The 16122-nt window shown below is 44.9% G+C and overlaps 1 non-coding gene across 1 annotated transcript; it reads left to right on the forward strand.

Moving 5' to 3' along the window:
• Positions 1-263: 263 nt before the first annotated feature.
• Positions 264-402, forward strand: LOC119948542. Its single transcript, XR_005456932.1, has one exon. It is a non-coding gene; the product is annotated as a small nucleolar RNA SNORA7 (small nucleolar RNA).
• Positions 403-16122: the final 15720 nt, after the last annotated feature.

Raw genomic sequence — 16122 nt, forward strand, 5'->3', positions numbered from 1 at the left:
GTCCCACGTGGGGCTCACAGTCTTCATCCCCATTTTACAGATGAGGGAACTGAGGCTCAGAGAAGTTAAGTGACTTGCCCAAGGTCACACAGCAGACAAGAGGCGGAGCCGGGATTAGAACCCATGACCTCGGACTCTCAAGCCCGGGCTCTTTCCACTGAGCCATGCTGCTTCTGGGAGGTGGATAATGTGGTGATACCCGGATAGTGTTGTGGGGTTCAGAGAACTTTTTTATAGGATAGTGGGGATGTAGGTGTGTTTGACCCCTCTCAGGATCGCACCTGGAGAGATTCCAAGTCCTCTACCAGTCTCTGCTACAGGAGGAAGAGTCAAGAAGGGGCATACCCATTCCATTCCTAGCTTGGACAGTGGCTAGTGAGTGGAAGGCAATCTGCCACAAGTCAAGACTCACCCGTGTTGGACAGCAACAGCACGGGAGAGAGTAGAGAGCAGAGACTCAAGTTTACTGCGCCCAAGGAGGCAATGGTAAACCACTTCTGCATTTTGACCAAGAAAACTCTCTGGATCCACTACCAGAACAATTGCAGATGGAGGTGGGGCGTTCTGGAAGAAATGTGTCCATGCCGTCACTATGGGTCGAGGACAACTTGACAGCATAAGCCAATACATGGTATGTTTGAAAGAAGAGGGGAAGGAGTCATGAGAGAGTGAGAAGTTGAAGATAGCAGTTGGGGAGGGAAAGAGAGTGGGCACGAGGGTTTGGAGAAGCTTAAAAGGGATGGGGTCAGGTGTAGGTGGAGGGATTAGATTTTGAAAGCAGGGGGGAGGATCTCTTGGGCGATCCCCTTGAGAGAGTGGATGTGGAAATGGAAGGGAGTTGGGGATGTGAGGGTGGGAACCTCAAGCCTGATCACATCAATAATGAATTTGGCACAGTCATCGGGGGCCAGAGAAAATAATAATAATAATGGTGGCATTCATTAAATGTTTACTATGTGTCAAGCACTCTTCTAAGTGCTGGGGTAGATACAAGCTAATCGGGTTGGACACAGTCCACGTTCCACACGGGGCACACAGTCTTAATCCCCATTTTGCAGATGCAGTAACCGAGGCACGGAGAAGTGACTTGATCAAGGTCATACAGCAGATAAGTGGCGGAGGCTGGATTAGAACCCTGGTCCTACTTTCTCCAAGGCCTGTGCCCCTATCTAGTAGGCTGCTTCCCTGGAGGGAGAGCTAGGGGTTTCAGGGAGGAAGTTAAAAATATGGACTAATTGGTACGGGCGATGGGCATGGGAGTCGATGAGGGATATCTTTAGTTGGGGAAGAGACTATCTAATCATCATTCTTTTTGTAATAACCCTTCAAATATTTGAAGAACATTATTAATTCCCTCCCATCAACCTTATTTTATGGAGTGGATAATCTCATTTCTTTCCTTTCGATAGTCTGAAATTTCCATTAAGTAACTGTTTCCATTGCTCTCTTGCAAATCCTTTCCAAATTCTGTGCATTCCTTTCAAATTGTGGAGTTCAAAACCTGAGACAAGGCTCTAAGAAGCGCCTGCCCTGCTAAGGTAATCAGATTTCCAGGGGCCCAGGCTAAAATGGGCATCCAGGGAGAGACTCCTAAAAGGTAGAAAAATCAGAGACAGAGAAAGGGGGAAAAGGGAAAGAGACGGGGAACAGGGAAAGAGCAGGATGGAGAGCAGTGCTGGAGAGAACAGAGAAAAGAGAAAGAGACAGAAGGAGAAAAATAAATTAGTAAAAGTGGCAATTTGCCCTGGACCCATAAGAGATGAAAAGTCTGTGTCAGTCATCTTGGACACAAATGAAAGCAGCATACATCCAAGAATTAAGGAGGGATTACATTCAAATTTAGTCCTTCACTGATTTGCTTTGGGTCTTTGTCTCAGGCACTTCCCTGACATGTCTTTTCCCATGTGTAAAATGTGAATGAAAATTCTAAATAATGAATTAAATATTTTCATTAGCTGCCCACCTTTTGGCCACTTCACTGTTCATTGTCCAGGGAAAGAGAAAAATGTGAAATTCAAATCAGTCAAATTTTCCTACATGCTTATAGATTAATTCAGGTCAAGGATTTGGGGGAGGGGATGGAAACTATTATTTAAAAGGCAGGTCTTTGAATTTCTGAATCTGTGGGTTCCATTTACTCACAGTTATCCTGTCCCCCAATAACAGTAGTTAACAAGATCGACTTCTGGCAGCCGCAGAGATGTGTGCTCTCTCTCGCTTTTGCCACAGGATCTTAAATGTAGGTCCTAGGAGAGCAGATGACCGACATGGATGGCCATCATGGAAACAGGCTGAACCTATTCTGGAATTACCAAAAGCCAGGACCTCCTGGGGTACTTTCTGTGTCTGAATCAGTCTTCAGAACCTAGTTGTCCGTTGTTCTGCAGAATTAGAGCTTCAAAAAGAGTAGCCCACAGCCTAAAAAGGTCAGCAAGACCTCTACCAACTTCAGGAGAGGATTCTGGCTGAGCCACAGCGGCTATAAACCTGAGTGTAACTGACCGGCTCTAATCCTAAGACTCAGTAGACTCCACCAGACATCTGGGGATCAGGTAAAGAGGGCTAGGGTGCTTCGTAAAACAACTCCAAGGAGCTGGAGATGGCCTTTCTGGCAGCACGGGGCCCTTAATCCTCCCCAAGTCACCACTCAAATCTTCCCAGTAATGCATATGAACACTGCTAACCCCACACAACTTCTGCTGAGGCTGGGAGCAGTCAGAAAATAGATGTTTGTGAGGGAGGATCCATCAGAAAGTGACATAAATTTGGAGAACAGGTGGGCAAAGTTGATTGCAATGAATGATAGTGTATGATTCTGCATGTAAATGCTAAATGGGAATTAAAATAAGTAAAAAAGGACCAAACATTTCAAAATCGCCAAAACGGATCCCATTCTGACTTAATTAATGTTTAATTAAATCCCAACTTCTGTGTAGTGAGTTACATGCTATGGTTATAACCAGATGGTTAGGGAATCCAATTTTACAAATCAAAGCAGAGGGTTACAACTCGATACTGTCATGTCATGTACTCTTTACAACTCTTTATTGTCATATCACTTCAGGCGATGTAAAAGCATTCATTAACTCTAAAGCGACAGTGATCCCGGGAAGGATACATTACATTTGCTTTATTTAGGACTAGCGAAAAAATTGTTCTTCATCCAGTTTGAGACAGACAGCCACGGGTGGAAAGCAAGAGGGTGGGAAGAGGGGAAAGTACAGATTTCAAGGTACAAAGGCAGAAGAAATTCACAAGGAGGCTTAGGGGCAAGATGCTTAAGGATCAGAAGCATGTAATGACAAGCAGTCAATGGCTGGCACACGGAAATCTCCCTGTCGCTGCCAGCTATCTTCCAGGTAAACTATTCTTTTTTTTTCCTTTACATCTCCCAGAACCTGTTCCCCCACCTCCAGCCTCCCTCTTTCCTTTGCCCTTACTCACCCAGTGACTATTTCCAGAATTTCTGCAACCGGACTCCCAGTTTATGAACCAGGGTTCTAGACGTGATAATAATAATAATATTAATAATTATGGTATTTGTTAAGCACTTACCATGTGCCAGGCACTGTTCTAAGTGCTGGGGTGGATACAAGCAAATCCAGTTAGATGCTGTCCCTGTCCCACATGGGGTTCACAGTCTCAATCCCTATTTTCCAGATGAGGTAACTGAGGCACAGAGAAGCAAAGTGACTTGCCCAAGGGCACACAGCAGACAAGTGGCGGAGCCGGGATTAGAACCCATGACCCTCTGAATACCATGCCCGTGCTCTATCCACTATGCTGTGCTGCTCCTAGTAGTAGTAATAGTAGTAATAATAATAATAGTAATAGTATTTATTTAGCCTACACTAGGGGCAATGCACTCTATTAATGACTTGAGAAAGTACAACAGAAGCAGAGTTACATGCCCAAAATGAGTTTATACTCTAATGGGGGAGATCATCATCATCAATCATATTTATTGAGCGCTTACTATGTGCAGAGCACTGTACTAAGCACTTGGGAGATGGATATAAATCAATCAATCAATCATTTATATCTATTGAACACTTATTGTGTGCAGAGCACTGTATTAAGTGCTTGGAAGAGGAGCAGCATGGCCTAGTGGCAAGAGCCCGGGCTTGGGAGTCAGAGGTCATGGGTTCGAATCCCGGCTCCGCCACTTGTCTGCTTGTCTGGGCAAATCACTTAACTTCTCTGTGCCTCAGTTACCTCATCTGTAAAATGGGGATTGAGACTGTGGGCCCCACGTGGGACAACCTGATTACCTTGTATGAGAAGCAGCGTGGCTCAGTGAAAAGAGCACGGGATTTGGAGTCAGAGGTCATGGGTTCATGGGTTCAAATCCCGGCTCCACCAACTGTCAGCTGTGTGACTTTGAGCAAGTCACTTAACTTCTCTGGGCCTCAGTTCCCTTATCTGTAAAATACGGGGATTAAAACTGTGAGCCCGCCATGGGACAACTTGATCACCTTGTAACCTCCCTAGCGCTTAGAACAGTGCTTTGCACATAGTAAGTGCTTAACAAATACCATTATTATTATTATTATTGTATTTACCCCAGTGCTTAGAACAGTGCTTGGCACATAGTAAGCGCTTAACAAATACCATAACAATAATTATTATTATTAGTACAATACAATAGAGTTGGTAGACATGTACTCTGCCCATAAATGTTTGTAAATATAAAGATTAGAGTAAATAGTTGACTATATAATTGATTATAGATATACTGAGAAGGGATGAGGATAGGTATAAATAAACATGTAAGTACTAAGTCAATCAATAGTATTGAGTGTCCACTCTTCACAGAACACTTTACTAGGCACTTGGGAGAGTACTGTGGAATTATTAGGTATAGGTATTATATTATTATAATTATTAGGTATTCCTGCCTTCAGGGAGTCTGTAATCTTGGAGGGTGATAGAGTCTGAAAGTAAATTTCATGTAGGAGAAAGTAATAAAGTGTAAAAGTACGTACAAAAGTACTATGGGGAAGCAGGAGTACCCAAGCTTGGGTGATGCAGAGGTGCTCAAGTGGCAGACAGAGGAATATAGATTGGGGAGAAATTAATCAGGAAAAGCTATTACTATTTTGGAGGAGATGTGATTTCAGAAGGGCTCTGAAGCTGTGTAGAGCAGAATTCTGCCAGAAGTGCATGGGGGTTGGATGTGAAGGGGGATTGGATATGCAGGCAGGAGAAATGATGTAAGCCAATGGTCAGTGGTGGGAAAGATGAGAATAAAGCACAGTGAGTAGGTTGGCTTGAGAAAAATGAAGTGTGCTAGCTTGGGTGAGGCGGGGTGGAGGGGGCGACAGGGGAAGTGTGAGAAGAGAGGAGATAAGTAGGAGGGAGTGCTGATTACATTAGGGTTAGGGTAACAAAGAGCCAGGGCTGGTGGCCCTGCTTTTTCCCTGGTCATGAGCCTGTCTGGGGCACAGTCACAACCAATCCCAATCTCCTCCCTCTCCAACCTTCCCCAGCCCCTGGTCCCCACTGCCAAATGGTATATCTGCTGCCCTTCTCCTCAGCCACCTGCTTAGCTGCTCTGTGACAGCAGAGATAGGCGAGCCAGGGTTTATGCACTTCCTGTGCACTGTCACCACCCTTGGGTCCACCTGGCCACTTTTCCCAGGTGGAGAGAACAGCTCCCCGACTCCCTCCTTTCCCGGGGTGGACAAAACCCACCCCAATTTCCCAGCCACCCAAAGTGGGTTGTACCATTCAACCTATTCGAAGTTGTTATACCGGAAGATAGGGTTTTGATCTTCCAGAAAACTCTTCCAACTTAACAGGCTAAGAGCAACAGCAAAAGCCCCTATGATTGTCATCCAAGAGCTATTACATCCAGATGCCTAGGACCTATAAGCATACACAAAAGAAAGCGCACAAGTGATTGTGAACTGATTTTATACGTGCACACACAAACACATATGCTTTTGATAAGTCTAAGGACTCCCAGGGTACAGTACAAGACTGAACCATGGGAACCGTAAACACATTCTAAGAGTTTCTCCAGTGACTCCAAGGTGAAGGCCGACTCAAAATTCTGCTGTCTAGGGAGCATACTGATCAATGACTCACTGATAAAGAAAGAAGAAGAAAACCAAATTCATTAATTTAATCGTATTTATCGAGCACTTACTGTGTGCAGAGTATTGTACTAAGCGCTCCAAAAGGGCAGGTTGTAATTTGGGAGACTGTCAGAAAGAATGTGGTGGGCATTATGTCAACTTCAGTCTAAATTAAAGGCTTATAGATCTATACAGCTATTCAATTCTCTGAACCCCTACACCAAACACCCCGCCCTGATTCTTAATGATTCTATCCCTACCTCTTACTTACCAATAAGTGGCAAGACCAAAAAAAAATGGCCCAGAATGAAGCCAACCTACCAGGGTGGAAGCAATGCTCACTGCTGTATAGCTCTGCTGGGGTTTATCACGGTAAATACCATTACTGCTACTGCTACTATTATTATTACTACTACTACTACTACAACTACCAAGCAGGACATACTTGCAGAATGGATGACAACAGGATGCCCCCAAAGCGGCTGTATTATGAACTGAAGTAGAATGACCAAAGGTAAAGGAGGCAAAGGAAACATTTAAAGGTTTTGAGGAAGCACAGTGTGGCAGCCAGACCAGTCTGGAAGGCAGGAAGCAGAAAGGGCTGGCTTTTTGTGAATAGAGGCTTTGGGGGGATCATGGGGTTAGTGTGCCAAACCATCAACAGCCCCTACCATTATGAATAGCAAATTTATCAGAACAACAGCTGGCGGTCCGTGCCCAGTGAGAAAGAGATTGACTGTCACACCCACCCACATACTTTGGTGAAGTCCACTTCCAATAGAGTCAACTTAGAATATGAGGGACATGTGAGTGAGTGTGTGTGTGTGAGAGAGAGAGAGATAGATGAGGAATCACTCACACAATATGTGCAATTCTCAGTGCTTGTTAGACTGAGTAACAGGAACGCAAATTTCATTCCACAGAGAAACCATTATAGAATCAACGGCACCAGACAATTTGTGGGAGTGTGAATGTCAAAAATCTTCTGCAAATACTCAAAATGCTGCAAAGAGAGAAAAAGTACATTCCAGTAACAAATTCAGATTTGATGAGGAGGCAACATATGTTCACCCAGAAATTCCCAGAATGCTCAGTAAAAGTGCACAATAAAGTTACTTGCCCAACTATCTTGGGTACATCTTAGATATCAGAGGTGGCCATAAGAAGTACAGCTGAATCCTACAGACAGTAACTAATGAATCTTAAAATAGCCTATTACCCTGAACAGTCATGATTCTTACATATTTTCATCCCCTCCAAAACCAAACCCACAGTTCAGCCTACCTCTCACTGCCCCTCAGCTGCCATCTCTTCTGGCTAGCTCTTCGCTGTCTGTGCACCTCCAAGTCTCTCTTGACCTTGGAGGTCAACCTGTTGTCCCCAGAGCCTTCTGCCACTTTTGTATTCAAAGCCCACTCGAGGGCTATTTTGGCTTGCAGGGCTGCCTGTCACTCTGCTTTTCAAAGCCTACTCCGGGGCATTGAACTCCGCATGGCTCCCTCCACCACAGGCCCAAAAAAGCCCTACAGTGAGCTTTGAACTTGAAAAACAGAGGAGACTTTGAATTCTGTGATGACAGAGAGCCATGCAAACCAAAATAGCCCCAGAACAGGCTTTGAACCCTGCAGCAGCTGAGCATTGGGTGGCCCCAAATCACCCTGGAGTAGACTTTGAATACCACATTGGTGGAGTGCCCCTTGAACTTAAAAAGCCCTGGAGTTCAAAGTCAACACGGGGACTTTTTTGGTCCTTGTGGCTCCATGCCACAGAGGATTTCGAAGCCCGCTCCTGGGATCTTTACCAGCCAGGCTGCTCCTGATGATTTGGGGGAAAAGAGGATCAGGATACAAAGGTAATGCCTGAGAGGGAACATGTGTAATGTGCAGGGGAGACTATGTTTGTGAGTACGTACGTTAAGTGAGTGTGGGAGAACATGTAGGAGAGAGCCAGTGTAACAGTTTTAGTATTTATTGAGCACCCATTTGGCTCAATGCACTGTACTAAGTGCTTTAGAAACACAAAATATTGAAGTGACACCTTTCCTGTCCAGAAGAAGATTGCATTCTACCGGGAGAGACAAACTTAAAAAAAAATACAACTAGGGTAGTGAAAACAAACGACCGAGCAATTGAATAAACAAATATACAAAAGGGCCGAGGATGGGTACACGTAATTCATAAGTACTAGAGACCACAGATGGGTCTATATGACTTGGGTTGCTGGAAATTAAATGGGGAAGTCTTGTTGGAGGAGAAGTTGGGATTTTAGGAGGGCTTGGAATGTGGGGAGAGCTGGGGTCTTCTGGATTTGGAGAAGGAGGGAGTTCCAACCTAGGGGAACATGAATGAGGGGAAGAAGGAGGGAGAGTTGAGAATGAGGTACTGCTAAGGAGGAGGGAAGAGAATCGGTGAACAGAGGAGCAGTGTAGGTATATGAAGTGGGCTAAATTGGTGGAGAGCCTTGAAGCCAATTGTGAAGAGTTTTTGTTTGATTGAGAGAGACAAAGGAATTCAGTAGAGGATTCTGAGGAGAGGAGAGATGTGAACCGAATGATGTGTCGAGAAAGTAATCCATGAAAAAACGTGTAGCTTAAATTGTAGCGGGGAAAGCCTGGTGGCAGGGCCACCAAAGAAGAGGTGGATAATAACAATAATATAACAATAATAATAATAATAATAATGGTATTTGTTAAGCGCTTACTACAATAGTCTAACCACAATATTATAATGATAATGTGCCCGGCACTGTAGTAGACAGAAGATAATCAGTTTGTGCACAGCTCCTGGTTTCTCAGGGCTCACATTCTAAGAGGGAAGGAGAATTTTATTCCCAGTTTACAGATGATGATACTGAGATACAGAGAAGTTAAATACCTCGCTTGAGGTCACAAATCAGATGAGTAGCTGAGCCGGGATGAGAATCTGAGTTTCCCGACTCCCAAGTCCACACACCCTTTCAACGGGGTCATGCTGTCTCTCAGTTTGACCACAGTTCGTATCGAAATGGTAGCCACTTTGGGTGGAGAGGAAGGGGTGGATTCAGGAGAAACTGTGTAGGAAGAATCAGCAGGGTTTGGTAGTAGATATTTTTTTTTATGGTATTCGTTAAGCACTTATTACGTGCCAGGCACTGTTCTAAGTGCTGGGCAAGATAATCGGGTTATTCACAGTCCTCGTCCCACATGGGGCTCACAGTCTTAATCCCCATACTACAGATGAGATAACTGAGGCACAGGGAAGTGAATTGACTTGCCCAAGGTCACACAGCAGACAAGCGGCAGAGTCGAGATCAGAATCCATGTCCTTTTGACTTCCAGCCCCATGCTCTATCCACTAGCCAGGCTGCTTCTCCCGGCTCTGTCACTTGTCTGCTGTGTGACCTCGGGCGAGTCACTTCACTTCTCTGTGCCTCCGTTACCTCATCTGTAAAAAGGGGCTTAAGACTGTGGAATATGGACTGTGTTCAACCTGATTAGCTTGTATCTACCCCAGTGCGTAGTACGGTGTCTGACACACAGTAAACTCTTAACAAATACCAGAAAACAAAACAAAAACGCCCAAAAGAACAACAATAAATGCAAAAAGAAATGCAGAACATCGCAGTTAAGGCCATCATATACCGAATCCTTACTGTTCAGGCAAGGCTATCCAGCAGTGACCACAGACATAACAGCCACAATCACAGTCTCCCCACATAAAAACAATAATAATAATAATAATTGTAGTATTTGTTAAGTGCTTGCTATATTCCAGGCACTGTACTAAGCGCTGGGGTGGATACAAGCAAATTAAATTGGACACAGTCTCTATTCCACGTGGGGCTCACAGTCTCAATCCCCATTTTGCAGATGAGGTCACGGAGGCGCATAGAAGAGAACTGAAGTGACTTGCCCAAGGTCACACAGCAGACAAGCGGCAGAGCCGGGATTAGAACTCATGATCCTCTTTGAAACACTGAGCACCCCTCAAGCTGCTACCGCATCAACTTCTCCCTGTTGCGCTCCAGCCAGGCAGGATGGGAGTTCATGCTGTTTCAGAGAAGCAGCGTGGCTCAGTGGAAAGAGCCCGGGCTTGGGAGTCAGAGGTCATGAGTTCAAATCCCGGCTCTGCCAAGTGTCAGCTGTGTGACGTTAGGCAAGTCACTTAACTTCTCTGTGCCTCAGTTACCTCATTTGTAAAATGGGGATGAAGACTGTGAGCCCCCCGTGGGACAACCTGAACACCTTGTAACCTCCCTTCCACTTAGAACAGTGCTTTGCACATAGTAAGTGCTTAATAAATGCCATTATAATAATAATAATAATAATAATTATTATTATTATTATTATTTAGCTACGGTGAATCTGACTCAGGAAGTCAGACTGTAGCAGTCCCGTACAAGTTTTCGCATCGGCAGGCAGTTCTCTGAAGTTGTATCTGACTGAGAGCTGGCAGCAATCTATAGGGTACATGTGGAGCATGGAACAAAAGCTCATTTAATAATAATAATAACAATGGCATTTATTAAGCACTTACTACATGCAAAGCACTGTTCTAAGCGCTGGGGAGGTTACAAGGTGATCAGGTTGTCCCACGTGGGGCTCACAGTCTTAATCCCCATTTTCCAGATGAGGTAACTGAGGCACAGAGAAGTTAAGTGACTTGCCCAAAGTCACACAGCTGACAAGCGGCCGAGCCGGGATTAGAACCCATGACCTCTGACTCCAAAGCCCGTGCTATTTCCACTGAGCCACGCTGCTTCTCGTTTGTACACCCATAAGAGTTCTCAGAAAGGGCGGGGATAGGAAGAGATAAATACCAGGGAAATGTACCGATGTCAGTGGTAGTATTAATAGTATTTATTAAGCATTTACTATGTGCAGAACACCGTACTAAGTATTAGGAAAGAATACGCCGGTGGGAATTAGGCATGGACTCTATCGTTTCGTATTCCTATCATGAAGAGAGAACCGGTGGTGTTTGCTTTGTTAAATATTTGGACCGCGAAGCCAGGATCACACTGAGACCGTGTGTTGACTCATAGAGTATATTCACTCAATCATATTTATTGAGCGCTTACTGTGTGCAGAGCACTGTACTTAGCACTTGGGAAGTACAAATCGGCAACATATAGAGACGGTCCCTACTCAAAAATGGGCTCACAGTCTAAAGTATATGGTTTGAGTAAAGGAAAAATAACCAGGTGAGCCACAAAATTCACTGTGGTTTCACATTTTTATGTAGTCATAATTAGGGAATTTGTTAAGCACCTACTACATGTCAAGCACTGTTCTAAGCACAAGCACAGCAGCGTGGCTCAGTGGAAAGAGCACGGGCTTTGGAGTCAGAGGTCAAGGGTTCGAATCCCGGCTCCACCACATGTCTGCTGTGTGACCTTGGGCAAGTCACTTAACTTCTCTGAGCCTCAGTTATCTCATCTGTAAAATGGGGACTAAGACTGTGAGCCCCACGTGGGACAACTTGATCACCTTGTATCCCCCCCGGCCCTTAGAACAGTGCTCTGCACATAGTAAGCGCTTAACAAATGCCATTATTATTATTAAGTTAATCAGGTTGGCCACGTCCCTGCCCCACACGGGGCTCACAGTCCAAGTAGGAGGGAGAAGAGGTATCGAATCCCCGTTTTACAGATGAGGAAACTGAGACCCAGAGAAGTTAAGCGACTCGCCCAAGGTCACACGGCAGGCAAGTGGCAGAACCGGAATTAGAACCCAGGTCCTCCGACTCTCGGGCCCATGCTCTTTCCACTAGGCCTTCCTGCTCCTGAGTCAGGGCCTCAGGCTCCTTTTTGAAAGGGAAAATTGCAGAATTTGGTGTTCCCAAAAGCATCCAATCAGGACAAACTCCAAGAATTTTTAATGTAAAGGCTCTTGGTTTCCTCTCCATACTTCGTAGTCACGGGGAGAGTACATAGTGATTCCAATTATCCTACTCTTCCATTTAGAAGCACCATGGCATAGCAGATAGAGGACAGGTTTGGGAATCGGAAGGTTATAGGTTCTAATCCCGGCTCTGCCACTTGTCTGCTGTGAGACCTTGGGCAAGTCACTTCTTTACGCCTCAACTACCTCATCTGTAAAATGGGGATTGACATTGTGAGCCCCACGTGGGACAGGGACACTTCTCCCCACTGTACTAAGGTACATGGTACCTGGTACATCGTAAGCACTTAACAAATTTTATTAGTATTATTAACTTGATGCTTGAAGGTATAGTTTGCTGACTGACTCTTGAGAGACATCTGTAAAACCAGTAGGATCCTCCGAAGTGGATCTGCTGTGTGACCTTGGGCAAGTCACTTCAGTTCTCTTCTCTGTGCCTCAGTGACCTCATCTGCAAAACGGGGATTGAGACTGTGAGCCCCACGTGGAATAGAGACTGTGTCCAATTTAATTTGCTTGTATCCACCCCAGCGCTTAGTACAGTGCCTGGCATATAGCAAGCACTTAACAAATACTGCCATTATTATTATTATTATTGTTTTTATGTGGGGAGGCTGTGATTGCGGCTGTTATGTCTGTGGTCACCGCTGGACTCTGGATAGCCCTGCCTGAACAGGAAGGATTCGGTATACGATGGAACTGCGATGTTCTGCATTTCTTTTTGCATTTATTGTTGTTCTTTGGGGGGTTTTTTGTTTTGTTTTCTGGTATTTGTTTTCTGGTATCTAAAGTGGCTACTTGGAGAATAGATTGAGCAGGTAATAATGATAATAATTGCGGGATTTGTTAAGCACTTACTAAGTGCCAAGGACCGTACTAAGCACTGGGGTGGATACAGAGTTAGTTACGGCCTTGTGCAGAACTCTAAATCTGAAATCCCGCTCTCCGACCACCATCTCCTTGCCTGCCTTCCCTTCCACACACCTCCTCCTGACAATACTGTCCACCCGTCTGACAGTTACCTCAAACCTCTAGACCCCTTCCACTTTTTTTTTAATAGTACTTCTTAAGCGTTTACTACGTGCCAGGCGCTGTGCTAGGGAAGCTAGAAAATAATCAAGTTGGACACAGTCCATGGGGCTCACATTCTTAATCCCCATTTCAAAGATGAGTGGACTGAGGCATCTTAATCCCCATTACACAGACGAGGGAACTGAGGCACAGAGATGTGGATGCAAGCACCGGGGTGGATACAAGAGAATCGGGTTGGACGCAGTCCCTATCCTCTATGGGGCTCACAGCCTCAATCTCCATTTTCCAGATGAGGTAACTGAGGCACAGAGAAGTGAAGTGACTTGCCTAAGGCCACACGGCAGACAAGAGGCAGAAGTAGGATTGGAACCCATGACCTTCTGACTCCCAGGCCTGTGGGAGTCCATCCGCTACATCATGCTTCTTCCACACTCAAGGGGAAAATTACCACTGAACATAGAGACACCATTTTAGCCTAAAGTGACCAGATTTTTTTTCAAGGCCCTAGTAGGATCCCCTCCCTGGAGGTTGGGACCAGTAGCTGGAAAACATCCAAGGAGAAACTGTTCGTTTTGCAGTGCTTCATCTTTGATAATTGCGGGCGTGTTGAAGAACTCTAATCCCAGCTCCCCCAATTGTCAGCTGTGTGACTTTGGGCAAGTCACTTCACTTCTCTGTGCCTCAGTCCCCTCATCTGTAAAATGGGGATTAAGAGCCCCCCCGTGGGCCAACCTGATCTCCTTGTAACCTCCCCAGCGCTTAGAACGGTGCTTTGCACATAGTAATAATAATAATGATAATGATGGCATTTGTTAAGCGCTTACTATGTGTGAAGCACTGTTCTAAGCGCTGGGGGGACACAAGGCGATCAGGTCGTCCCACGGGGGGCTCACGGTCTTCACCCCCATTTTCCAGATGAGGTAACTGAGGCCCAGAGAAGTGAAGTGACTTGCCCAAAGTCACACAGCTGACGAGTGGCGGAGCCGGGATTAGAACCCACGACGTCTGGCTCCCAAGCCCGCGCTCTTTCATCATCATCATCATCATCAATCGTATTTATTGAGCGCTTCCTATGTGCAGAGCACTGTACTAAGCACTTGGGAAGTACAAATTGGCAACATATAGAGCCAGTCCCTGCCCAACAGTGGGCTCACAGTCTAAAAGGGGGGAGACAGAACAAAACCAAACATACTAACAAAATAAAATAGAATAGATATGTACAAGTAAAATAAATAAATAGAGTAATAAATATGTACAAACATATATACATATATACAGGTGCTGTGGGGAAAGGAAGGAGGCTCTTTCCATTGAGCCACGCTGCCTCTCTGTGGTAGTAAGTGCTTAATAAATGCCATTATTATTATTAGTAGTAGTAGTAGTAGTATTTATAGCCAAAAATTGGCTACAAATGCAAAGCACAATTTATTTCAAGCGGTGGTTTAAATTACCCCAAAGTCCACCCCTCCACTGAAGCACCATGGCGACTCCCTGGTTAATTTAGAAAAAGAAATATTTTCGCCTAAAATTTTCAGATAAGTGGGAAACTGCATCTCTGCCTTTAAACGAAGAAATCCATGTCCCAGTTCTCATATTTTGCTTTTAGACCGTGAGCCCACTCTTGGGTAGGGACTGTCTCTATATGTTGCCAATCTGTACTTCCCAAGCGCTTAGTAAAGTGCTCTGCACATAGTAAGTGCTCAATAAATATGATTGATGATGATGATGATGATTCTCTGCTTCATTCTGTCGATTTAGAGTGAGCCACAGAACAAATTCACGCAAATACTGTCCCAAGCGCTTAGTATAGTGTTCTGCACACAGTAAGCGCTTAATAAATGCGACTGATTGAATGGATGAATGAATGAAAGCAAAAAAAAAAATGCAGAGAAGGAGTTAGGCACAGGAAAGCGCAAATGATTTCCATGTTAGGCAGGAAAGCGCAATTGATTTCCACAGTGGATTCGGTGGAAATCATTTGCGCTTTCCTGCCAGACCCCTTCTCTTAATAAATCTTTAATTTCATTTATTGGCATTTATTGGCTTTTCAAATAGGTTTTTCAAACCGAGCGCAGGCAATATTGCTCGAAGAACAGATGCCTTAACAGCAGCGAAACCCAGCCACACAGCTGGAGATACAGCTTCGTAGAGAAGCAGCGAGGCTTAGTGGAAGGAGCCCGGGGTTGGGAGTCAGAGGTCGTGGGTTCGAATCCTGCTCTGTCACTTGTCAGCTGCGTGACCTTGAGCAAATCACTTCTCTGGGCCTCAGTTACCTCATCTGTAAAATGGGGACTGAGACTGTGAGCCCCACACGGGACAACCTGATTACCTCGTATCTACCCCAGCGTTTAGAAGAGTGCTTAGCACATAGTAAGCGCTTGGGAATTGAATCCCCAGGTTACAAAAGAATGAATTGAGGAACAGAGAAGTGCTTGGGAATTGAATCCCCATGTTACAAAAGAAGAAATCGAGGAACAGAGAAGTGACTTGTCTGAGGTCACACGGCAGGCAATGGTGGAGTTGGAATTAGAACCCAGGTCCTCTGACTCCCAGGTTGGGGCTCTTTCCACTTAATAGATACCATTATTATGATTAGTAGTATAACAGGGCTGCCCGAGCGTCTCATGAAGAGACCCCATAGGTACAAATATACTAGTACATATTTATTATTCTATTTATCTTATTAATGATGTGTATAGATCTATAATTCTATTGATTCTATAATTCTATACCAATTTGTACTTCCCAAGCGCTTAGTACAGTGCTCTGCACATAGTAAGCGCTCAATAAATACGATTGATTGATTGATTGATTGATCTATATTGATGCTATTGAGGCCTGTCTACTTGTTTTGTTTTGTTGTCCGTCTCCCCCCTTCTAGACAGCGAGCCCGTTGTTGGGTAGGGATAATAAGAGAGCCAGCTCTCTTCCTCCCTTCAAGGCCCTACTGAGAGCTCACCTCCTCCGGGAGGCCTTCCCAGACTGAGCCCCTTCCTTCCTCTCCCCCTTGTCCCCCTCTCCATCCCCCCATCTTACCTCCTTCCCTTCCCCACAGCACCTGGATATATGTATATATGTTTGTACATATTTATTACTCTATTTTATTTTGTTAGTATGTTTGGTTTTGTT

The sequence above is a fragment of the Tachyglossus aculeatus genome, chromosome X4 (assembly GCF_015852505.1).
Source record: "Tachyglossus aculeatus isolate mTacAcu1 chromosome X4, mTacAcu1.pri, whole genome shotgun sequence".
NCBI lineage: Eukaryota > Metazoa > Chordata > Mammalia > Monotremata > Tachyglossidae > Tachyglossus > Tachyglossus aculeatus.